This window comes from Ranitomeya imitator, chromosome 6, assembly GCF_032444005.1.
Source record: "Ranitomeya imitator isolate aRanImi1 chromosome 6, aRanImi1.pri, whole genome shotgun sequence".
NCBI lineage: Eukaryota > Metazoa > Chordata > Amphibia > Anura > Dendrobatidae > Ranitomeya > Ranitomeya imitator.
The window spans coordinates 232,370,224-232,396,211 of NC_091287.1; the positions used below are offsets into that span (position 1 = coordinate 232,370,224).

The 25,988-nt window shown below is 43.4% G+C and overlaps 1 pseudogene; it reads right to left on the bottom strand.

Moving 5' to 3' along the window:
* Positions 1-14,780: 14,780 nt before the first annotated feature.
* The window catches only part of LOC138643347 (piwi-like protein 1), a 40,949-nt pseudogene continuing 29,741 nt past the window's right edge, over positions 14,781-25,988 (bottom strand).

Sequence of the window (25,988 nt, forward strand, 5' to 3'; positions counted from 1 at the left end):
TTTTTCCATTTGATCACAACTGCTATAGTTGGAGTGCCCTTCACCTGGTATCTTAAATATCATTAAAGGGAACCTGTCACCTGAATTTGGCGGGACTGGTTTTTGGTCATATGGGCGGAGTTTTCAGGTGTTTGATTCACCCTTTCCTTACCCGCTGGCTGCATGCTGGCCGCAATATTGGATTGAAGTTCATTCTCTGTCCTCTGTAGTACACGCCTGCGCAAGGCAAGAGTACTATGTGTACTACGTGCACGTGTACGTGTAAGGCGTGTACTACGGAGGACAGAGAATGAACTTCAATCCAATATTGCGGCCAGCATGCAGCCAGTGGGTAAGGAAAGGGTGAATCAAACACCTGAAAACTCCGCCCATATGACCGAAAACCGGTCCCGCCAAATTCAGGTGACAGGTTCCCTTTAAGCACTACTAGTGCTCTCTTGTATGAAATTCCATCAGCATACCAGGTTGGCTGCACTTTATTGGATTTATTTAATGTAATTTAAGAGGTTGTGCACAAATATGCACAAAAACTTCAGGTAAGTAAATTCCTTGCTTTTGACTTTAACCTCCGCTTTTTTAAACTTACTACTGTCATAAAGTGTCATCTCTGCTCATTTTTCCATTAACCCCTTCCCAACCTTTGACGCACCGTATGCATCATGAAAACCTGTGCCATTCAGACCTGTGACGCAGCATATGCGTCATGGCCGGATTGGGCTCCTGCAGGCCGGGTGAAAGGGTTAACTGTAATTTCACCTGGCCTGCAGGGACAGGAGGAGTTGTACTTTAGCCCAGGGGGGTGGCTTCACCCCCTCATGGCTACGATCGCTCTGATTGGCTGTTGAAAGTGAAACTGCCAATCAGAGCGATTTGTAATATTTCACCTAAAAAACTGGTGAAATATTACAATCCAGCCATGGCCGATGCTGCAATCTCATCGGCCATGGCTGGAAACACTGATGTGCCCCCACCCCACCGATCGCCCCCCCAGCCCTCCGATCTGTGGTCCGCTCCCCTCCGTCCTGTGCTCCGCTCCCCCGTCCTCCTGTCCGCTCCCCCGTGCTCCAATCCCACCCCCCGTGCTCCAATCCCACCCCCCTGCACTCCGATCCACCCCCGCACTCCGATCCACCCCCCCGCACTGCGATCCACCGCCCTGCACTGCGATCCACCCCCCGCACTGCGATCCACCACCCCCACACTGCGATCCACCCCCCATGCTCCGATCAACCTCCCCGTGCTCCCCCCCACCCCATCATACTTACCGAGCCTCATGGGGTCCATCCATTTTCTTTCCTGGGCGCCGCCATCTTCCAAAATGGCGGGCGCATGCGCATTGCTCCCGCCGAATCTGCCGGCCGGCAGATTCGTTTCAAGTGCATTTTGATCACTGTGATAAAACCTCACAGTGATCAAAATAAAATAAAATACTAAATGACCCCCCCCCTTTGTCACCCCCATAGGTAGGGACAATAATAAAATAAAGAAAAAAATTTTTTTTCTTCCACTAAGGTTGGGATTAGAACTAGGGTTAGGGTTAGGGTTAGGGTTTCAGTATGTGCACACGTATTCTGGTCCTCTGTGGATTTTTCCACAGCGGATTTGATAAATCCGCAGTGCTAAACCGCTGCAGATTTATCGCGGATTTACCACGGTTTTTCTGCGCATTTCACTGCGGTTTTACAATTGCGGTTTACTATTGGAGCAGTTGTAAAACCGCTGCGGAATCCGCAGAAAGAAGTGACATGCTGCGGAAAAACTGCACGGAAACGCAGGGGTTTACATTCCGCAGCATGTCACTTGTGTACAGCGATTTTTGTTTCCCATAGGTTTACATTGAACTGTACATTGATTCGCAGCATTTTCCGCAGTGTGTGCACATACCTTTAGAATTAGGCTATGTGCACACGGTGCGGATTTGGCTGCGGATCCGCAGCGGATTGGCCGCTGCGGATTCGCAGCAGAGTTCCATCAGGTTTACAGTACCAAGTAAACCTATGGAAAACCAAATTCGCTGTGCCCATGGTGCAGAAAATACAGCGCGGAAACGCTGCGTTGTATTTTCCACAGCATGTCAATTCTTTGTGCGGATTCCGCAGCGTTTTACACCTGTTCCTCAATAGGAATCTGCAGGTGAAATCCGCACAAAAAACACTGGAAATCTGCCATAAATCCACAGGTAAAACGCAGTGCCTTTTACCCACGGATTTTTCAAAAATGGTGCGGAAAAATCTCACACGAATCCGCAACGTGGGCACATAGCCTTAGGGTTTGGGTTGGAATTAGGGTTGTGGTTAGGGTTGTGATTAGGGTTATGGCTACAGTTGGATTAGGGTTAAGGGTGTGTTGGGGTTAGTGTTGGAGGTAGAATTGAGGGGTTTCCACTGTTTAGGCACATCAGGGGTCTCCAAACGCAACATGGCGCCACCATTGATTCCAGCCAATCTTGTATTCAAAATGTCAAATGGTGCTCCCTCACTTCCACATATGTGGTACCAGCATACTCAGGACAAACTGTGCAACAATTATTGGGGTCCAATTTCTCCTGTTACCCTTGTGAAAATAAAAAAATTGCTTGCTAAAACATCATTTTTGAGGAAAGAAAAATGATTTTTTATTTTCACGGCTCTGCGTTGTAAACGTCTGTGAAGCACTTGGGGGTTCAAAGTGCTCATAACATATCTAGATAAGTTCCTTGGGGGGTCTAGTTTCCAAAATGGGGTCACTTGTGGGGAGTTTCTACTGTTTAGGGGCTCTGCAAACGCAACATGACGCCGCAGACCATTCCATCAAAGTCTGCATTTCGAAAGTCACTACTTCCCTTCTGAGCCCCGACGTGTGCCCAAACATTGGTTTACCCCCACACATGGGGTATCAGCGTACTCAGGAGAAACTGGACAACAACTTTTGGGGTCCAATTTCTCCTGTAACCATTGGGAAAATAAAAAATTCTGGGCTAAAAAATTATTTTTGAGGAAAGAAAACGTATTTATTATTTTCACGGCTCTGCGTTATAAACTTCTGTGAAGCACTTGGGGGTTCAAAGTGCTCACCACACATCTAGATAAGTTCCTTAAGGGGTCTAGTTTCCAAAATGGTGTCACTTGTGGGGGTTTCAATGTTTAGGCATCAGGGGCTCTCCAAACCCAACATGGCGTCCCATCTCAATTCCAGTCAATTTGTGCCCAGTTTTTTCCCACATATGGGGTACCAGCGTACTCAGAACAAATTGGACAGCAATTTTTGGGGTCCAATTTCTCCTGTTACCCTTGGGAAAATAAAAAATTGAGGGCTGAAAGATCATTTTTTTAAGAAAAAAAATGAATTTTTTATTTTCACGCCGGGCATCATAGACTTTAGTGAAGCACTTGGAGGTTTAAAATTCTCGCGACACACCTAGATAAGTTCCTTAGGGGGTCAAGTTTCCAAAATGGGGTCACTTGTGGGGAGTTTCTACTGTTTAGCCACATCAGGGGATCACTAAATGGAACATGATGCCCGCAGACAATTCCATCAAAGTCTGCATTCCAAAACGTCACTACTTCCCTTCCGAGCCCCGAAGTGTGCCCAAACAGTAGTTTTCTCCCACATATGGGGTATAACCATACTCAGAAGAAACTGGACAACAACTTTTGGGGTCCAATTTCTCCTGTAACCATTGGGAAAATAAAAAATTCTGGGCTAAAAAATTATTTTTGAGGAAAGAAAACGTATTTATTGTTTTCACGGCTCTGCGTTATAAACTTCTGTGAAGCACTTGGGGGTTCAAAATGCCCACCACACATCTAGATAAGTTCCTTAAGGGGTCTAGTTTCCAAAATGGTATCACTTGTGGGGGTTTCAATGTTTAGGCACATCAGGGGCTCTCCAAACGCAACATGGCGTCCCATCTCAATTCCAGTCAATTTGTGCCCAGTTTTTTCCCACATATGGGGTACCAGCGTACTCAGAACAAATTGGACAGCAATTTTGGGGGTCCAATTTCTCCTGTTACCCTTGGGAAAATAAATAATTGGGGGCTGAAAGATCATTTTTGTGGGAAAAAAATAGAATTTTTTATTTTCACGCCGGGCATCATAGTATTTAGTGAAGCACTTGGAGGTTCAAAATTCTCACGACACACCTAGATAAGTTCCTTAGGGGGTCAAGTTTCCAAAATGGGGTCACTTGTGGGGAGTTTCTACTGTTTAGGCACATCAGGGGCTCCATAAATGGAACATGATGCCCGCAGACAATTCCATCAAAGTCTGCATTCCAAAACGTCACTACTTCCCTTCCGAGCCCCGAAGTGTGCCCAAACAGTAGTTTTCTCCCACATATGGGGTATCACCATACTCAGAAGAAACTGGACAACAACTATTGGGGTCAAATTTCTCCTGTTTCCCTCAGGAAAATTAAAAAATTCTGGGCTAAAAAATTATTTTTGAGGAAAGAAAACGTATTTATTATTTTCACTGCTATGTGTTATAAACTTCTGTGAAGCACTTGGGGGTTCAAAGTGCTCACCACACATCTAGATAAGTTCCTTTGGGGGTCTAGTTTCCACAATGGGGTCACTTGTGGGGGGTTTCTACTCTTTAGCCACAACAGGGGCTCTGCAAACACAACGTGATGCCCGCAGAGCATTCCATCAAAGTCTGCATTTCTATACATCACTACTTCCCTTCCAAACCCCGACGTGTGCCAAAACAGTGGTTTACTTCCACATATGGGGTATCAGCGTATTCAGGACAAACTGGACAACAACATTTGGGGTCCAATTTCTCCTATTACCCTTGGCAAAATAGGAAATTCCAGGCTAAAAAATAATTTTTGAGAATAGAAAAATTATTTTTTATTTTCATGGCTCTGCGTTATAAACTTCTGTGAAGCACCTGGGGGTTTAAAGTGCTCAACATACATCTAGATAAGTTCCTTGGGGGGTCTAGTTTCCAAAATGGGGTCACTTGTGGGGGATCTCCAATGTTTAGGCACACAGGGGCTCTCCAAACGCGACATGGTGTCCGCTAACAATTGGAGCTAATTTTCCATTCAAAAAGTCAAATGGAGCGCCTTCCCTTCCGAGCCCTGCCAAGTGCCCAAACAGTGGTTTACCCCCACATGTGAGGTATCGGCGTACTCGGGAGAAATTGCCCAACAATTTTTATGATCCATTTTATCCTATTGACCATGTGAAAATGAAAAAATTGACGCGAAAAGAAATTTTTGTGAAAAAAAAGGACTTTTTCATTTTTACGGATCAATTTGTGAAGCACCTGAGGGTTTAAAGTGCTCACTAGGCATCTAGATAAGTTCCTTGGGGCATCTAGTTTCCAAAATGGGGTCACTTGTGGGGGAGCTCCAATTTTTAGGCACACGGGGGCTCTCCAAACACGACATGGTGTCCGCTAAAGAGTGCAGCCAATTTTTCATTCAAAAAGTCAAATGGCGCTCCTTCCCTTCCAAGCCCTGCCGTGCGCCCAAACAGTGGTTTACCCCCACATATGCGGTATCAGGGTACTCAGGACAAATTGGACAACAACTTTCGTGGTTCAGTTTCTCCTTTTACCATTGGAAAAATAAAAAAATTGTTGCTAAAAGATCATTTTTGTGACTAAAAAGTTAAATGTTCATTTTTTCCTTCCATGTTGCTTCTGCTGCTGTGAAGCACCTGAAGGGTTAATAAACTTCTTGAATGTGGTTTTGTGCACCTTGAGGGGTGCAGTTTTAGAATGGTGTCAATTTTGGGTATTTTCAGCCATATAGACCCCTCAAACTGACTTCAAATGTGAGGTGGTCCCTAAAAAAAATGGTTTTGTAAATTTCGTTGTAAAAATGAGAAATCGCTGGTCAAATTTTAACCCTTATAACTTCCTAGCAAAAAAAAATGTTGTTTCCAAAATTGTGCTGATGTAAAGTAGACATGTGGGAAATGTTATTTATTCACTATTTTGTGTCACATAACTCTCTGGTTTAACAGAATAAAAATTCAAAATGTGAAAATTGTGAAATTTTAAAATTTTTTGCCAAATTTCCCTTTTTATCACAAATAAACGCAGAATTTATTGACCTAAATTTACCACTAACATGAAGCCCAATATGTCAAGAAAAAACATTCTCAGAACCGCTAGGATCCATTGAAGCGTTCCTGAGTTATTACCTCATAAAGGTACACTGGTCAGAATTGCAAAAAACGGCCAGGTCAATAAGGTCAAAATAGGCTGGGTCATGAAGGGGTTAACGGAATTGCACTATTGGTATATCTATATTAAATAGGAATCCTGAAATAGAGCAGCTTTAATACTCACCACTGAGCATAGTAGTAGACTATTTATGTTTCCTGTTGAGTATAGAAAAAAACAAATGACTAGGGTACAACTAGAGTTTGGATGTAAGGTGCCAGTGAACGGAATCAATAATCCCATAGATACGAAAAGTCTATAATCACTGCACTCATAACAGGAGATTTGCTTCAAGTAAATATTCACGGGGGTTCACGATACTTTATTATTCCTAACAGGACATACCTAGCAAATATATCTTTTTCCAAATTGGATGTACAAGTACGACTTGTTGAAGCACCAATATAACGGATAACGGTATGTCTATTTATTCATTTCTTGTTCTCTACATCTCACCACACTGTACAACTACATCATGTATGAATTTTGTCAACCCTTTTCGCCTAGCCTCCTATTGATGCTCCTTACACCAACGATATGTGTTTCTTTATTCAACTGTAATCAGTTACTAAACAAACTCTTTTGTTATTTAATTCTTCCTGACATGCTTTCATCCTCTCTGTAAATATGTAATATATGCCTTGAATTTCAGTGTTTCACTGTATATATTGTACATTATATATATTTTTTCAATTTTTTTCAGCGACATTGTGATCAAGGCCACAGTGTGGCAGAAACATCAAAATTGCCTGTCGCTTATCACCTATAAATATTCACTTGAAGCAAATATCCTGTAATGAGTGCAGAGATTATAGACTTTACTTTCCTGTTGAGTATAGACTGTTTTTAAAGAGCCATCTCCTTACCAAAGACATCCTGATAGGAAATTTAGATTGTGAGCCTCATCAGGGACAGTGATGATAATGCGTGCAAACTGTAAAGCGCTGCGGAATATGTTAGTGCTGTATAAAAAATAAACATTATTATTACCAATGCAAACAGGATTTCAAAGAAACCGAGAAAAGTAACTGACATTCAAATATAACACAAGATTCACCACTGACAATAGGTTTCGGTTACAGCTTAGATGCTTCCTAATTGTGCACAATAACCTGCAAGTCACAGAACAAACTTTTTCGTAGAAGTCAGTGGGTATCTCCATATTGCAGGATTCTCCTTGACATTTGACTGCTGTAAAGCCCATATTGAAATGTATTTAAAAGTAGCTCAGGCAATAATATTGACTATAATCATAAAAAAGATCCAGGGGGATAAAGTAAAACTGTTACATGATTCAGATGTGCTGGCCATGGGCAACTTTAATCAGAAACTGTTAGGCATTCAGTTCCTGATGCTGCACAGGAGGAATCTTGAGCCATGTCCACTGCGGTCTCCCATTCTTCTCCTGCCACAGTGGAGCCTGCTCAGCAGAGATGTCAGTCCCAGTGTCTGGCCAGGACAGATACTGCACGTTTGGTTACTACTGCTCTTATAGGTTCAGCCATTATAACTAATGATGTTCGGCGGCGAGCTCCTGGGGAAGACCTCTCATTGGAGGTCGGAAGTCACACACTCAGGTCCTGTAGCAGCTCCTATTCGTCCACTAGGAAGGTTCTGAACTGCTACAGCTATAAAAGGCCATGCGTTAGTATCGTTTGTGTTTGGTATCCAGTGGACACTCTGCCACACTGTATACAAGTGGTGTGAGTCTGTTTAGCCTTCGAGCTGTACACTCAGGCAGGCAGCTAGCGTCAGTGGGGGCGATTAGCCTTGGCTTAGCATCTCGTTCCTTCATGTGTGCGGTTAGCACAGAAGGGTTCCAGAGCAAGCACAACTTTTAGTTAGGGTTTTAATCACTGTGTACAGCGTGACTCTGTGAGCCAACAGCGCTCGCTTTCATTTCACACGAGGTGAAGTTTAACCAACGTGTGAGCTCAGTGTCCATCTGCCATTACTTGGAGCAGGTATCTCTGCACAGTGGACCCCGGGCTGCGAACGCACCTCATATCTATCACCCTATTACTTGGTGCGTTCCGCTAGCCCTAACAGAAACTTGCTTTGTTATTACAAACATAAATATTGTAATTTTCAAACTTTGTTATTAACATACCAAATATTTTTCTTTGGTTTCCAAAATTACAATCCAAACAGTCCCTAGCTTCCTTAGAGCTCAGGAAAAGTGCTCACTTTATAAATCACTCAAAGCCTAACAAGGTAGAGGTGAGCCTTTTCTCAACTTCCCAACATAAAGCCCACTACATCTTAGCTTCTTTGGAAAAATCTGGAAAATAGACCTTAAAATCATTAAAACATTAGATCATTTTTCTCTCTGGAATATTTTAACAGTAGATTGTTATCATGGCAGGACAAGAGTTTATTTAAAATTGATCTAGGGCCTTCCCCAGAGGGTGCCAATTTAACCACTTAATGACCGCCGATATGCCCTTTAACTGCAGTAGTTAAGGGTAGTTAAACCACAGCACCGTTAATTAACAGGGCTGTGGAAAAAGTGTATAGCGCCCCCCAGAGTCAGATTTTCTCCGGGGTCTCAGCTGCCTGGGGTAGCCGAGACCCCAGAGAACATGATTTGGTCAGTTCTTACTGACCCTTAGGTTGCGATTGCCGGTATTAACTGTTTATCGGCGACAGCAAAAAAAAAAGTCTGCTGTGCTATTTAATTTCTCTGTCCTCTGATGTGATTGCAGAACAGAGGACAGAGAAATGGGGTCCCTGATCCCACCTGGTACTTCCCAGTGCTCCTCGTGCTTCCCCCCATGGGTGCCACCATCTTCTTCTGGAAAAAAAATGGCAGGCGCATGCACAGTGCGCCCGCCGAGATCTGCCATTTAATTTCTCTGTCCTCCAATGTGATCGCACATCATAGGACAGAGAAATAGGGTCCCCGATCTCCCCCCCAATACTTACCAGTGAGTTGGGCTAAAGTTAAGGTTAGTGTTGGGGATAAAGTTAGGGTTAGGTTTAGGGTTGGGGATAAAGTTAGGGTTAAGGTTAGGGTTGTGGCTAAAGTTAGGGTTAGGGTTGAGGCTAAAGTTAAGGTTGGGGCTAAAGTTAGGGTTAGAGTTGGTATTAGGGTTTGGATTAGGGTTAGGGTTGAGATTAGGGTTTGGGCTGGTGATTATGGTTAGGTTTGGGATTAGGGTTAGGTTTGGATTAGGGTTAGGTTTGGATTAGAGTTAGGCTTGAGATTAGGGTTATAGTTAGGGTTGGGATTAGGGTTAGGGGTGTGTTGGGGTTGGGGTTGTGAATAGGATCGTGGATAGGGTTGGGATTAGGGTTAGGGGTGTGTTGGGGTTAGAATTGGGGGGTTTCCACTGTTTAGGTTCAGGGGGTCTCCAAACTCGACATGGCGTCACCATTGATTCCAGCCAATTTTGAGTTCAAAAAGTCAAATGGTGCTCGATCCCTTGTGAGCTCTGCCTTGCACCCAAACAGTGGTTTACCTCCACATATGAAGCATCAGGGTACTCAGGACAAAATGGAGAACTTTTGGGGTCCAGTTTCTCCTGTTACCCTTGGGAAAATAAAAAATTGTGTGCTAAAATATAATTTTTGTGGAATAAATGATTTTTTTATTTCACGGCTCTGCATTATAAATTTCTGTGAAGCACTTGGGCATTCAAAGTGCTCACGACACATTTAGATAAGCTCCTTGGGGGATCTAGTTTCCAAAGTGAGGTCGCTTGTGGGGGGTTTCTACTGTTTAGGCACATCAAGGGCTCTGTAAATGCAACATGATGCCCCTAGACCATTCCATCAAAGTCTACATTCCAAAACATCACTACTTCCCTTCCGAGCCCCGACGTGTGCCCAAACAGTAGTTTTCTCCCCCATATGGCATACACATATAGCATACTCAGGAAAAATTGGACAACAACTATTAGGTTCTAATTTATACTGTTTCCCTTGGGAAAATAAAATAGTGAGAGCAAAAAAATAAGATTTTTATTTTTAGAGCTCTGCATTATAAACTTCTGTGAAGCACTTGGGCAGTGAAGGTGTTAGGTGTTGAGATCCCGCCTCTGCACAGGGTGAATCTCGAACCATCTCCACTGCGGTCTCCCATTCTTCTCCAGCCACAGTGGAGTCTGCTCAGCTGAGACATTGGTCCCAGCGTCTAGCTCAGGCTGATACTGGATAACTGGTTACTGCTGCCTTTCCAGCTTCTGCCATTGTAGCCAGTATTGGGCAGCGGCAAGCAGATGTGTTTGGGACTAAGTTCTGCTCTTCCCTTTCTGAGCATGCCCAGGGCAAGATCCCTCATTGGAGATCAAGGGTCATATGCTTAGATGCTGCAGCAAATCCCATTGGTCCTTCAGGAAGGTCCTGAAGATGTTCTTCTTCTGTGGCTTACGCCCATTGGTCCTTCTGGGAAGGTCCTGTTCTTGCTGCAGCTATAAAAGGTTCACATGGCCGCACGGCCATGCGCTAGTGTACATTTGGAATCGTATGTGTGTTGATGAGTGCAAGTCGTTCTTTAAAATCCCCTCCCTTGTGTATGACTGTTCGCAAAAGGTGGATGCTTGCAGTCTAGTGCCCGACTAAGCTGTCAAAATAAAGACACACTATACAGCGTCTATTGGTTTAACCACCAGTGCGGCGACATGCACTTATAGAGCGCTTTCCTATACCAAGTCTGGGTGATTAGTGGCGTCCGCCAAAGCGGCACAGCACGCACTCTTGTGCTTTAAGTTATATTTACTGTTACTTTGACACCCCAGTTGCAGTGTCGAGCGCAGGGTGAAGTTGACCCGTGTGTGTATCCACATTGTACCACCATATAGTCCATCATTACTCAGCAGCAGGTTCCATCTCTGCACGGTGGACCCCAGGCTGCGAACGTACCTTATACCATCTTTCTTATAATTTGGTGCGTTCCGCTAGCCCTAACAGAAAGTGCTCACCACTAGGCTTGAGCGAAACGGATCGGACAAATTCAAAAGTTGCCGACTTTTGGCAAAGTCGGGTTTCATGAAACCCGACCCGATCCTAGTGTGGGATCGGCCTTGCGGTCAGCGATCTTCGCACCAAAGTCGCGTTTCGTATGACGTGTTTGGCGCCATTTTTTCAGCCAATGAAGGAGCGTGGGCAGAGTGATGACAAAGGTCTTAGGGGCGTGGATGCTTATCGCCATCTTCTCGCTTGTGCGCTGTAGCGATTTGCAATGTGTAACACCAACTTTTCTGTTCAGGGACGGATGGGATAGAGAGAGAGAGAGAGAGAGAGAGAGAGAGAGGAAAAAAAATGACTTTTCGCCATAATCGGCCGATTTCACTCGACTCAACTTTTGAGATAGTCGGGTTTTGCAAAACCCGACTCGACCCTAAAAGAGTAAAAGTCGCTCAACCCTACTCACCACACATCTAGACAAGTTCTTTAAGGGGTCTAGTTTCCAAAAAAGTGTCACTTGTGGGGGATTTCCACTATTTAGGCACATTAGGGCTCCCCAAAAGCTATATGGCGTCCGATCTCAATTCCAGCCAATTCTGCATTGAAAAAGTTAAACGGCACTCCTTTTCCAAGCTCTGCTGTGCGCCCAAACAGTGGTTTACCCCACATATGGGTTATCAACATATTCATCATATTCAGGAGAAATTGCTCAACAAATGTTGTGGTCCATTTTCTCTTTTTACACTTGTGAAAATAAAATAAATTGGTTCTGAAGTAAAATGTTCGTAAAAAAAGTAAAATGTTAATTTTTTCCTGCTTCAGCTCCCGTGAAGCACGTAAAGGGTTAATACATTTCTTGAATGTGGTTTTGAGCATCTTGAGGGTGTAGTTTTTAGAATGCTGTCACATTTGGGTATTTCCTGTATTGTACACCACACAAAGTGTCTTTAATTGTAAGATGGTACCTAAAAGAAATGGTTTTATAAATTTTGTTGTAAAAATGAGAAATCGTTGGTCAACTTTTAACCCTTATAACATCCTAACAAAAAAAAATTTGATTCCAAAATTGTGCTGATTTAAAGTAGACATGTGGTAAATGTTATTTATTATCTATTTTGTGTGACATATCTCTATGATTTAAGGGCATAAAAACTCAAATTTTGAAAATTGCTAAATTTTAAAAATTTTCACCATATTTCCATTTTTTCATAAATAAATGTAAGTGTGGCACCCCTAGGGGTATTTGCCACAAAAATAGTTACTGACACTAGACACAAATACTAAAATAGCAAAACTGCACTACCACCTCCGGCCAGAAGGGGGAGCTCCAGAGACTCCCCTTAATCCATTCTGGTCTGAGAGAAGAAATGGCAGTTGGGCTAAGGAGCTGAAAGTGAGAGGTCATACAGCTAAATTTCTAACAGCCCTATGACGGTTTCCAGGCCCAAATCACCGGCCTGAGGAGAAGAGGGACAGAGAAAAGGGACATTGTGAGAACCGGGTAGCATTAATCACTACCCAGAACAGGCGCAAAGACGGATACCGGATCCGTGGCTGTATTCATTATATATAATACAGCAACCAGAAAAACGTGAGGTGATATCAGCTTCACTAGGGCCGGACGCAGCAACAGACACAGAGTTCAGCGGTACTCCCTGAGGGGGTAAGCCGATAAAAGGACTCGGGTTGCCCGTCGAACCAGGACCCGGTGGGGACAGATTGGGCCGGCAGCCAGTTCACATACAGCAGCAGGGCCACACAGCAATTGCGCACAATAAGAGGCGAAGACCCCGGCAGGGTCAAAGTAACTCAGAGTTCCCATACAGACTCCGGTGACAGGACTGGTTGTAAATCCTTTTATGTTAAAGTAAACTGGTTAAACGTTTCAGTGCCTCAGTCTTTCATTTGGACAATAGCCATCTATTCAGGATCGGGATCATTGCCGCTGGGAGAACCTGCTGCTGATCAAGTAAGTGCCTGTCCCCTCACGATACCCCTTACACTGTGCATTGCCTGAGGCCACAGCACCGGGTCAAGCCACCCGTGACATCCCCCTCAAGAGACAGACTCCATTGGTCCGGTGCTGGGTATCCCGGTCTCTTGGGCGTCACATAGGTAATATAGAAGAAATTTGACTACTACCATGAAGTACGATATGTCACAAAAATATCCTCAGAATCAGCAGGATCCATTATAGCATGAGTTATAACCTCATAAAGTGACAGTGGTCAGAAGTGTAAAAATTGGCCTGGTCATTAAGCTGCAAATTGGCTCTGTCACTAAGGGGTTAAAGGAATTCTATGTGCCCTTTTAATTTTAATTAAAGGAGAAAAGGAGACAACATTAAAAAGTTCATGTAACCATGTCTTCATATTCTTCACCAGGTCTTCACCACTTTGATAAAAATAAAAAATAAAAAATAGTGTAGGGAGAGCTGCTGCTGAGATAGAGTCAGAATCGTTCTTTTAATAGTTAGTTAGTGTGGGTCTGCTAGTGTTAAGTCCACAAATCCTGATAAATCTAACAGTCCTTTTAGGGCTAATTCGGGGGTACATAGATTGCAGCACTAGGTAGGCAGGGAAGTCTATGTGCACATCAGTGGAAGGGCTGCAGGCACTGTATGTGAGTACATATATCTCACTGCATACCCCAAAAAGCTCCATTACTGTCTGCTGCTGCTTATTTTATATATACCTAGCTGCAGTTATCCGTGGCATTTTTTTTTCAGCTTATACCTGCTCATTTTATTATAAAGCAATCCATAGCCCCCTTTTTTCTACATTTATTTGCTCTGTCACGCTGCAGACTACAGCCACGTCACTGCAATACAAGAGCGTGCAAATCTAGAATGTAGAAAAAAAAAATTTGACCCTGGCATCAGATGTCAGTGCGCCAAAAATGTGTCCTTTTTTGGTACTATCTCATATTTTGTAGCGTCTTACAACATTTTTTATACCATTTTGATGCCCCAAAAATCTGAAGCTGGCCCAAAAATATTTATCTACAGTTCTTATATTTATCACTGTGAGTTGTACGCCAAACGCATCGCATATCATTGCACTTAATATCTTAAAATTTTAGTACCCCAATATTATTTTTGGGTGTCATAGCCTTTTTTTGGCAAAATGTTGGTGTGGCAAAAAAAGGCCACATTTTAATCAGTCTGTTATCTCTGGCTGATGCTTGGTGTATCAGTGGTGTCAAAATCCGTGCTCTGCAGGCATACGTTGCATTCTTCTGTCTGCTACCTTTGGTCTACTCAGTATTTATTGTTTAAAAAATTTAAAAAAAAAATTTAAAAATTATTCAGTCTGCTATCTCCATCACACTCTGTGGTGTAAAAATCTTCTGTTTGCAGGCATAGGTTGCATTGATCTTTCTACTAGCTTTGGTGTACTCAGTATTTATTGTTTTACAAAAAAAAGAAAGAAAGAAAAAAAATGTATACAGTCTGTTATATCACGCTGAGGCCTGGTGTACCTGTGATGGAAAAATTGTTGCTTCACAGGCATAAGTTGCATAGTTCTGTCTGCTAGCCTTGTTCAACTCATTTTTATTTTATTTTTTAAAAAATCAGAAAAAAACAAAAAAATGTATACACTGTTATGTTACGCTGGGGCCTGGTGTATCTGTGGTGGAAAAATCGTAGCTCCGCAGGCATAAGTTGCATAGTTCTGACTGCTAGCCTTGTTCTACTCTGTTTTTCTTTTTTCAAAAATTCACCAAAAAAACCCCAAAAATGTCTTTGACTTCAACCAACACAGCCTGATTCATCTTGATGTGCATTTGCTGTGTGATCTTGAACAGGTTCTGCAGAAGAGCGTTCGCCGCATCCTAAATTCTCCGGGTGTACAAGAGCAGCCAATAATTCATATTTCGGGGGCTGATCAGGAACAACCAATCAGCAAACTGTGGATTATATTCAGCAGATTTGTCTTTTTGCATGATGTATTCCTGGAGGTGCGATTCTCGCTTCGAACTTTAGCAGTTTGGTATTGATATTTAGCCCCCAGTCACGTAGCTCCTTCTGAATGCTCTCATCCATGTGTATGTAGTTCAAGAATGTCCCAACTTGCCGCTCCCTCTGTTCTGTTGGTAAGCAGGTGTGAACAGCCAGGTCTTTTATGTTGAAGTCGTTTCTCATTCTGTCGGTCAGACCTGTTAGGTTACATTAGGTTACAGAACTCTGCCACCAGTACGATGGCTCTGTCTGTGAATCCCGGCTTGGGCCTCCGGGGGATGTTCACGATTAGCGGCTGGATCATGTCTTTCACTTGTTCATTGTATTGGTTCTTATAGTAGCCCACAATACTGATCTCTCTTCCGTCTGACTTCTTGAAGGTGGACGCTGTAGTTATGTTCCATGCGATCTCGTCTATACGGTAGTGTTTTAGTGTTGGACTTGATGATGACGATCTGTCCGATCAACTCCTTGCAGCAGGTGTCCTGGAAACTCTGAGGGCTACATGAGGAGTAGAGGCTGCTCATGATGTCGTGCACAGTCTCGTTCCTGAGGACTTTATGGCTGACGTCAAAGCTCAACATGATGCTGGGCTCGTACTGGAGGATGGAGGTGGAAAACCCCAGGTAGATGGTGAGTTGGTGGGCTCTGACTTCGGTGGCATCGCTTGGGTTATATTAGTTGCGTTCTATCTGCTTCATATCCATTATCTTCAGGAGTTTTCAGAAAATGATTATAGAAATGGAAGCAGGTGGGCGAGGTCGGTGAAAGCTCGTTGGTCAGGGAGATTGGTTATCCGTACTTTCTTTCCATTTCGAGTTTGGCTGAACACCGCGGTGACCTTATTCACTCTTTTTGGTAAAAACAGCATGGTTCCATCAAACGCCTGGGTCTTCCCGATGGTTTCTCCATGCTGGTACAGGAGGCCATGCCGCAAACGCTTGGACTCCATGGCCGGTCTGAAATAAACGTGATACTGGTACAGGGCCAACTGTGGTCAAGACACCAGCTTTATGTGGTTGGTCACAAGAACAAGCTTGGTTCCAGAGGCACTAGCTTTTGATTTTTGGACATGTTCAATAGTCTGCCAGGTGTTCACCCCGACATCATGGAAGTCACGCCTACGGCCACCCTGTTTCCCAATAGACACTTCTGCAAGTCCAGCTGACACCTGCAGAACCTCGGGAGATGGTCTCTCTGCTGCGGCTGCCAGTGGACCTCTCTGGTGCCTTCTTCCGATGAGCAAAGGCTCAGGTGCTGGCTGCTGAGATCTGACTGCTGGCCGATGTCCCTGGGGCAGCTATACCTGTCCAGGTGGTCTTTGTGGGGCCTGCTCCTGCACGGAATCTTGCTCGTCAGCTCATCTTTTACTTCATACACAAACCACACACTATTGTGTATTTTTGCCTATTTTTTAATGAGGCCTTAATCAATGTTTACTCATTCTCCACCACTAGATCACCATGGTGAACATGTTGTATGCTGCTACAGCCATTCAATTTTTGGGCAAGGGTGTCTATGATACTACCCATAGTGTATGGGCATTACAAGTCTAGGAGACACGCTCCTTTACATTGGGCCTAGTTTCTAATGAGGCCTTCCCCACCTCTCTTCATTTTACACCACTTGATCACCAGGGTTCACGTGTTCCGTGCTGCTGCAGACAGTCATGTTTTTGGCAACGGTGTCTGTGATCCCAATTAAATATTTTTTACAAATGTTTCCCCCATGGGGAAATGTTTTTCAGCCTATACACTTAGTGTATGGGCCTTACAAGTCTAGGAGACCCACTGGTTTAAATTGGACCTAGTTTTTAATCAGGCCTTCTTCCACCTCTCATCATTTTCCATCACTAGATTACCAGGGTTCACGTGTTCTGTACTGCTACAGACAGTCAATTTTTTGGCAAGGGTGTCTATAATCTCCATTAAGTATTTTTTAAAATTTACCCCCCATGGGGAAATGTTTGTTAGCCATGCACTTAGCGCATGGGCATTACGAGTCTAGGAGACCGGCTCCCTTGTAATAGGACAGTTTTTTTTATGAGGCCCTCATCCATGTTTCTTTCAAGGGAGATTGGGGTGCGTGCAAATTTGGGTCAAGGTGGCCCTTGCATTCAATGCATAAGGAAACAGTATGGCAGGACCAACTAAAGAATGTGAAGTGGGTTTTCCTGTGGCCATTCAGGCCATACAGTACCTGGGTTCAAAGGCCTATTGGGGAGCATATAACTTGGTAGCAGGGCAGACCTTGCAGTTAATACATAAGAAAACAGTATGGGAGGACCAACTGAAGAACGTGAAGTGGGTTTTCCTGTGGCCATCCAGTACCTGGGTTCAAAGGCTTATTAGGGTGCACATGACTTGGTGGCAGGGTAGGCCTTGTAGATAATACATAAGAAACAAAACAAACTGATGGATGCTTGTGAAAAACTAAGTTTAAAGAGGAGTGCACATCCATAACTATAAACACACCCGTGGCACAAGCTTCTTCATCCTCACCCATGCATATTACCAATAATATCCAAATGTCAGTTGAAAATTATTTGTTGTAGTGTAACGAAGGAATGGCACTAAACATAGATAACCACGACCCTGGGAAACACCAGATTTCCTCTTTACAAGATATGGACAATGACGGTATTGATTACGACTTTGAAATTTACCACATCCAGACAAAGAAGATGAAGATCAGAGCTGCTAAAAATGTGCAAAAAATGCTGTGAATGTCTGAAAAATCATTTTCTCTTGGGCAAACTTTCCCTCTTACTAAAGTGGTACCGAATGATGCATACACAGCTCTCATGTTTATTTAGCGTGAGATGGTTGAAAGATGATGTATTCTGTTTTGTCCATGTCCACTTTTTGAAAGCGAGTAGAAAAGAAGGATGAAATAGCGGGAAGATGTGTGATTTTGGTCAGTAAGGAGGTGATGTCAGGTACAGATAGGTAGATCTGTGTGTCATCGGCGTACTGATAAAATTGCAAACCATGCCATTACATCAGCTGTCCCAGGCCGAAGGTGTAGATGGAGAAGAGTAGGGGTCCTAGAACTGAGCCTTGGGGAACACGACAGACTGGGGTCAAGGTGAGGAGGTGATGTGGGAGAAGGAGACACTGAGTGTCCCCATAACAGCCTGGTTGTTTTTTAAAGACTCTGCCGATAACCCCATAAAGGCCATTTGCACCACCGGCCTTGCCCTCATCAGCAGGGGTAGTAAAACTCCCTTCCTAACCACCACAAGCATGATCAGGCACATGGCAGAAAAGCACTCGACTTTGTTTGTTGAACACAAGGCTCCATGAAAAGTTTCTGCGGGTGATACCACTGCGTCTTCGATGTGCGTGCAAGCCAATCCCCTGTCCATGGTGCATGCAAAGATGCCTCATGCCCTGTATCTGCAGTTGTACACAAACTCAACTAGTCAATGGACTACTGAACTATTTCAAAAACTTAACACAAATGTATTTATTTAGAGCAAAATTATATCTGATCAGTGTGCCTTCAAAGCTACGAATTTTCCATCAAAGATACAACAGGCCTCAGCCTGACATAACAGACTGTACACAATTTTTTTTTGTTTTTTAGAGAATTAAAAAAAAAAAAAAGAGTGGAACAAGGCTAGCAGACAGAACTATGAACTTATGCTTGCGAAGCTACAATTTTTCAAACACAGATACACCAGGCCTCAGCCTGACATATTTTTTTTTGGGGGGGTGAATTTTTCAAAAAAAACAAAAAAACAAAAAAGGAGCACAAGGCTACAAGGCTAGTACACAAAACTATGATACTTATGCCTGTGAAACTACGATCTTTCCACCACCGATACACCAGGCCGCAGCCACAGATAACTGACTGTCTTTCTTTTTTTCTCTTGTATGCGAAATTTGGCAAAAAATTAAAAATGAGTACGACAATGCTAGCAGACAGAACTTATGCCTGTGAAGCTACAATTTTTCCACCACAGATACAACAGGCCTCAGAATGACCTAACAGATTGTATAATTTTTTTTTGGAGGAGGGTGTTGGAGAATTTAAAAAAAAATTTAAAAGTGTAACAAGGCTAGCAGACAGAACTATGGAACTTATGCCTGCGAAGCTACGATTTTTCAGACACAGGTACACCAGGCCTCAGCCTGACATACTAGACTGTATAATTTTTTTGGGGGGGTGGGTGGAGAATTATTAAAATTAAAAAAATGAGTGGAACAAGGCTAGCAGACAGAACTATGAAACTTATGCCTGTGAAGCTACGATTTTTCGCCGATACACCAGCCGTCAGCCTCAGATAACAGAATGATGTAAATGTGGCCTTGATTTTCTTAGCACAACTAAATTGTGTCAATAATTTGGCTATGACACACAAAAAAGTTTTTTTTTGGCGCACTCACATCTGGTGTCTGGGACCCAAAAAAAAAGGAAGATTTGCACGTTCTTAGATTTCAATAACCTGGCTCCAGTAGGCAGCGTGAACAAGCAAATAAATGTTAAAATAAGTGGGCAATGGATTGCTTTAGAATAAAAGGAGCAGGTATCAGATGAAGAAAAAAAAGCTACAGAAAACTGCAGCTAGGTATACATTAAATAAGCAGCAGACAGTAATGGAGCTTTTGGAGGTATGCAGTGAGAGCTATTTACTCACATACAGTGCCTGCAGGCCTTGCACTGATGTGGATATGCGCACATAGACTCCCCTGCCTACCTAGTGCTGCAATCTCGGGACCCCCGAATTAGCCCTAAAAAGGACTGTTGTTTTCTCAGGAGTTGTGGACTGAACAGTTGCAGACCTACACTAACTCTTAAAAGCAAGATTCTAAAGAGCGCCAGAATTGAAGGGCGGAGACCCGAGCTTCCGCCGAATAATCCTGGAAATACTCGGTGCTCGCTGAGTACACCGAGTATAGTCATACTCAGACGAGTAACAAGTAGTGTCGAGCACGTTCACTCATCACTCCTTTTGAGCTTTATACTGTGCACCAAAAGTAGTTTTTTACAACATACGGGGTACCAGTGTACTCAGAAGAAATGGCACAAACAAATTTTATTGTGCAATTTCTCCTGCTACCCTTGTGAAGAAAAAAAATAAATTTTGGGTAAAAAAATGTGATTTTTCTATTTACATGTCTCTGCTTTATGAACTTATGTGAAGCAAATAAGGGTTCAGTTTTCACACCACACATCTATATGCATTTCTTGAGGGGTGTAGTTTCCAAAATGGGGTCACTTGTCAGGAGTTTCCACTCTGTATGCACGCCATAGGCTCTCCAAACCTGACATGGTGTATGCTTTCAATTGCAGCCATTTTTGTGTTCCAAAGTCAAACAGCGATCCATCCCTTGAAAGCCCTACCATGCACCCACGCAGTAATATTCCCCCCATATATAGCTTATTGGTGTAGTGAGCAGAAATTGCACACAAAATTCTGGGGTCCATATTTTCCTTTTACACTTGTGAAAATAAAAAAATTTGGGGATATCAAACATTTTTATGGGATTAATTTGATTTTTTATTTTCTTGGCTCTACGTTATAAACTTCTGTGAAGCACGTGGTGTTTAAAGGTGCTCACCAAACATCTAAATACATTCCTTGAGAGGTTTACTTTACAAAATGGGGTCACTTATGGGGGTTTCCACTGTTTGGCAAATCAGGGAGCTGTCCAGACACGACTTGACGTCAGCTCTCAATTTCAGCCATTTTTGAGTTAAAAAAGTCCATCAGTGCTACTTCCCTTACGAGCCCAGGCATGCATCCAAACAATTAAAAACCAAAAACGCACCATAAAACCAACCATATGTCCAATACAAAATATTTTTTATTAGTATAAAATTCTAGTAATTGTATACCTTTTTGCTGTTGCTTTGATTATTATTTTAGTTTGAAACTTGGGCTGGAAACATGGGCTGAAAGGTGGCAGATGAGGTTTAACAATGATAAATGTAAGGTTATACACATGGGAAGAAGGAATCAATATCACCATTACACACTGAACGGGAAACCACTGGGTAAATCTGACAGGGAGAAGGACTTGGGGATCCTAGTTAATAATAAACTTACCTGGAGCAGCCAGTGCCAGGCAGCAGCTGCCAAGGCAAACAGGATCATGGGGTGCATTAAATGAGGTCTGGATACACATGATGAGAGCATTATACTGCCTCTGTACAAATCCCTAGTTAGACCGCACATGGAGTACTGTGTCCAGTTTTGGGCACCGGTGCTCAGGAAGGATATAATGGAACTAGAGAGAGTACAAAGGAGGGCAACAAAATTAATAAAGGGGATGGGAGAACTACAATACCTAGATAGATTAGCGAAATTAGGATTATTTAGTCTAGAAAAAAGACGACTGAGGGGCGATCTAATAACCATGTATAAGTATATAAGGGGACAATACAAATATCTCGCTGAGGATTTGTTTATACCAAGGAAGGTGACGGGCACAAGGGGGCAGTCTTTGCGTCTGGAGGAGAAAAGGTTTTTCCACCAACATAGAAGAGGATTCTTTACTGTTAGGGCAGTGAGAATCTGGAATTGCTTGCCTGAGGAGGTGGTGATGGCGAACTCAGTCGAGGGGTTCAAGAGAGGCCTGGATGTCTTCCTGGAGCAGAACAATATTGTATCATACAATTATTAGGTTCTGTAGAAGGACGTAAATCTGGGGATTTATTATGATGGAATATAGGCTGAACTGGATGGACAAATGTCTTTTTTCGGCCTTACTAACTATGTTACTATGTTACTATGTTTTACTTATAGGGTAACAATTTTTTAAAATCACATATGAATACTTATTCGTTATACACATTTTTTGAGATTTTTCTCTTGTCCGCTCACATAACTGGGTTGTGATCTCTTTAAAATTTGTATGACTTCATATTTTTGTGGTTTACATAGCTATATCCATAACAAATCATCTCCTGGATATGGGATTTGGATGTTTCGCCCCCAGCAGTTCGCCCCCAGCAGTTCACCCCCAGCAGTTCGCCCCTGGGTACATTTTGCCCCCGAACATTTTGTCCCTAGCATTTAACCCCCAGGATGTTTCGGCACCGCACATTTCACCCCCGCTCATTTTGCCCCCAGCAGTTCACCCCCAGCAGTTCGCCCCCAACAGTTCGCCCCTGGGTACATTTCGTCCTCAGCATTTGGCCCCAGGATGTTTCGCCCCCGCACATTTCACCCCTGCACATTTCGCACCCCAGCAGTACGCCCACAGCATTTCGCCCCTGGGTACATTTCGCCTTCGCACATTTCAACCCCAGCATTTGGCCCCCCCGGATGTTTCGCCCCCCAGCAGTTCACCCCCAGATGTTTGTACCCTTGTGATTCATGAATTCCCATCCATCATCAATGTTTCGCCCCCAGCAGTTTGCCCCCGGTAGTTCGCCCCCAGATGTTTGTACCCTTGTCATTCATGAAGTCCTGTCCGTCATCAGTCTTTCGCCCCCAGCAGAATGCCCCTGGCAGTTCGCCCCAGATGTTTGTACCCTTTTGGTTCATGAATTCCCGTCTGTCATCAATGTTTCACCCCCAGCAGTTCGCCCCGGTAGTTCACCCTCAGATGTTTATACCCTTGTGGTTCATGAATTCCTGTCCATCATCAACCTTTTGCCCCCAGCAGAACGCCCCCGGCATTTCGCCCCCGGATGTTTGTACCCTTGTGATTCATGAATTCCCATCCATCATCAAGGTTTTGCCCCAGCAGTTCGCCCCCGGTAGTTCGCCCCCAGATGGATGTACTCTCGTCATTCATGAAATCCTGTCCATCATCAATCTTTCACCCCCAGCAGAACGCCCCCTGCTGTTCGCCCCAGGATGTTTGTACCCTTGTGGTTCATGAATTCCCGTCCGTCATCAATGTTTCACCCCCAGCAGTTCGCCCCCGGTAGTTCACCCCCAGATGTTTGTACCCTTGTGGCTCATGAATTCCTGTCCATCATCAATCTTTCACCCCCAACAGAACGCCCCCGGCAGTTCGCCCCCGGATGTTTGTACCCTTGTGGTTCATGAATTCCTGTCCGTCATCAATGTTTTGCCCCAAGCATTTCGCCCCGGGTAGTTCTCCCCCAGATGTTTGTATTCTTGTGGTTCATGAATTCCTGTCCATCATCAATCTTTCGCCCCCAGCAGAACGCCCCCGACAGTTTGCCCCAGGATGTTTGTACCCTTGTGGTTCATGAAGTCCTGTCCATCATCAATGTTTCATCCCCAGCAATTCGCCCCCGGATGTTTGTACCCTTGTGGTTCTTGAATTCCTGTCCGTCATCGATCCACATGCCACAAAAGTACTGTACAGAGTGCTGCACATTTGTGACATGTTAAATCAACTGTTTCCATCTGTTAACCTCACAACTGATTGCATTATAGTGTCAGAGCATTTTGCCCGCAAATTTAACAAGACATTTTCCAAAACTTTTCTAAAACGTTTTTGTGTTACAAAAACATAACACGAAAAAAATAAACAGATTAAAAAAATGTAGTATGAATGAGGCCTGATTTAGGTGGGGAATGTAAACCACTCTAAAATCAAAACATTTTGTGAATTTTTACCTGACCTGCTTGTTTGCAAGTTTTGTTGCAGATGTAACAATTTTCATGTCAGGTTTTCTCCTGCAAGTTACCTTAGACTAGCTTTTATTCCATCTTTACATCAGAATATAGCAGTGTCTAAAATCTCTACAAATAGAGAGGTGTACCAGCACAAAAAAATCAGTCAGCTTCCACAGCAATTCACTTTCTACACGTTTGAATTGAGTGCTATCCAAATGTGGGAAGAAGAAGTTGGTCTACGAGAATCAAATTTACGTATTTTTCAAACAAATGGCTGAATATGTCCATTCCATCTGAGTGTGTGAAAAACGGTCGACTTGCAAGGGACGTGTTTGGACCAATGAAGCGGTGAAAGTAACCAATCCCCACAACCACGCAGAACAAGCAGCAAGACCTGAAGCAATCCGATTTGTCAATGAGGCGGTCACCAGGGCAAGGACAACACAGAAGACACCACAACAGATTCTCACAGAAGTCATTTCAGGAGCCCATTCTAATGTTGTAGCACTTCTCCCAAAGAAAGCATCACTGAAGAGAACAATACGATTATCAAGGCAACTTGGCAGTATTCTAAGGTTGCCCCAAACCCTTGATCAGCATGTTATTCCCCAGGAATTCCATGGGATCAATATTGATGGCATTCAGCAGCAGTTCCTTCTGCATGACTCTGGTAAGCATTTAACATTTCCATTATGCAGAATTATTGCAAAGTTTATGTTGCACAAATGTGAACATTTATATACTACAAAGAGCTTATATAGAATACTATGTGATTTTTTTTGCCTTAAAGGGAAACTTTGAGGATAGTATAATGTAGGATGAGACCTACTGATTCCCACTATGCCTCACTTGTTTAGTTGCAGTTTAATTCTCTGCTCAGCTTCAAAGTAGAAGTCCTGCCTTTAAGATATAGTGGTCTACCATGTTCATAAGCAGAGTGGTAACCTTGTCCACCAACCATGATTTGCAGGTATCCAGCCATTGTCAATCACAGCCAGAGGACAAGGTTGTCGCATCAAACCCGCATCAGTATATGTTAATTTTAGTGTAGAATTTTCTACTATAAATTAGCTGCAGATTGTCTGCTGCACCTACTTAGTGCATGTGAATGGATCTTAAAGGGAACCTGTCACCTGTCACCCAATTTTTCACCTATAAGCTGTGGCCATTGGCATCAGGGGCTTATCTACAGCATTCTGTAATGCATTCTGTAATGCTGTAGATAAGCCCCCGATGTATCCTGAAAGATGAGAAAAAGAGGTTAGATTATACTCACCCAGGGGCGGTCCTGGTTCTGTTCTGGTCCGATGGGTGTCCGGTCCGGGGCCTCCCATCTTCTTACGATGACGTCCTCTTCTTGTCTTCACGCTGCGGCTCTGGCACAGGCGTACTTTTCCTGCTCTGATGGGGGCAGAGCAAAGTACTGCAGTGCGCAGGCACCTGGAAAGGTCAGAGAGGCCCGGCGCCTGCGCACTGCAGTACAATCTTCATCTACTGGCCAAAAGTAAAGAGTGGTTTGCTGATGGCATTTTTTCCACTACGCTATCCCTGTTCAAGCATCTTTATACAAGTCATGTAGTCCACAGCGGCCTTGTTGTTCCTGTAGTGTACACCTTACTGACGGACAAGAGCTGTTCAACATACCAGAGATTGCTACAAGAACTGAAGAACATGCAACCTGGACTGCAGCCACACAACCTGATGATGGATTTTGAACTAGCTGCAGGCATTTGAGAATGAATTCCTCAACCTCAAGAAGACCGGTTGCTTCTTCCACCTATCACAGTAAGTTTGGCGTAAAGTTCAAAATGAAGGACTCAAGGTGCAATATTCCAAGTGACCATGAATTTGCTCGTTGGATACGCATGATACCTGCCCTTGCCTTTCTACCAACACAGAATGTTGTGCCTTCATTTGAAGAGTTAGTGGAAAATCCTGAATTTCCACAAGAAACCATACCCATTGCCAACTATTTTGAAGATACCTATATTGGCCAAATGACTCGCAGAGGACGTCAGGCACTTTTGTTTCTAGTTGAACTTTGGAATATGTATGAACGAACATTAAATGATCAACGGCGAACAAATAATAATGTTGAAGGATGGCACCGTAGCTTTCAAGAAACATGTGGTACTCTTTTCCCAAATATATACCGGTTCATTAACTGTCTGAAACATCAGCAAGAGCTTCACAGTTTAGAAATTATTCAGAAAATAGGAAATCCCACCACTGCAAGAAAGAAAAAATACGCTGCAATTTCAGCAAGGGTTAAAGGTTTTGTGCAAGATTTCAGCAATAGAAGCATGATAGATTATCTGAGAGGCATCGCCTACAGCTTTGAATTTTAGTTGATGGTCATATATTTAGCTGTAAAATAATTCAAACATTAACACCTGCAATTTTTCTTTTC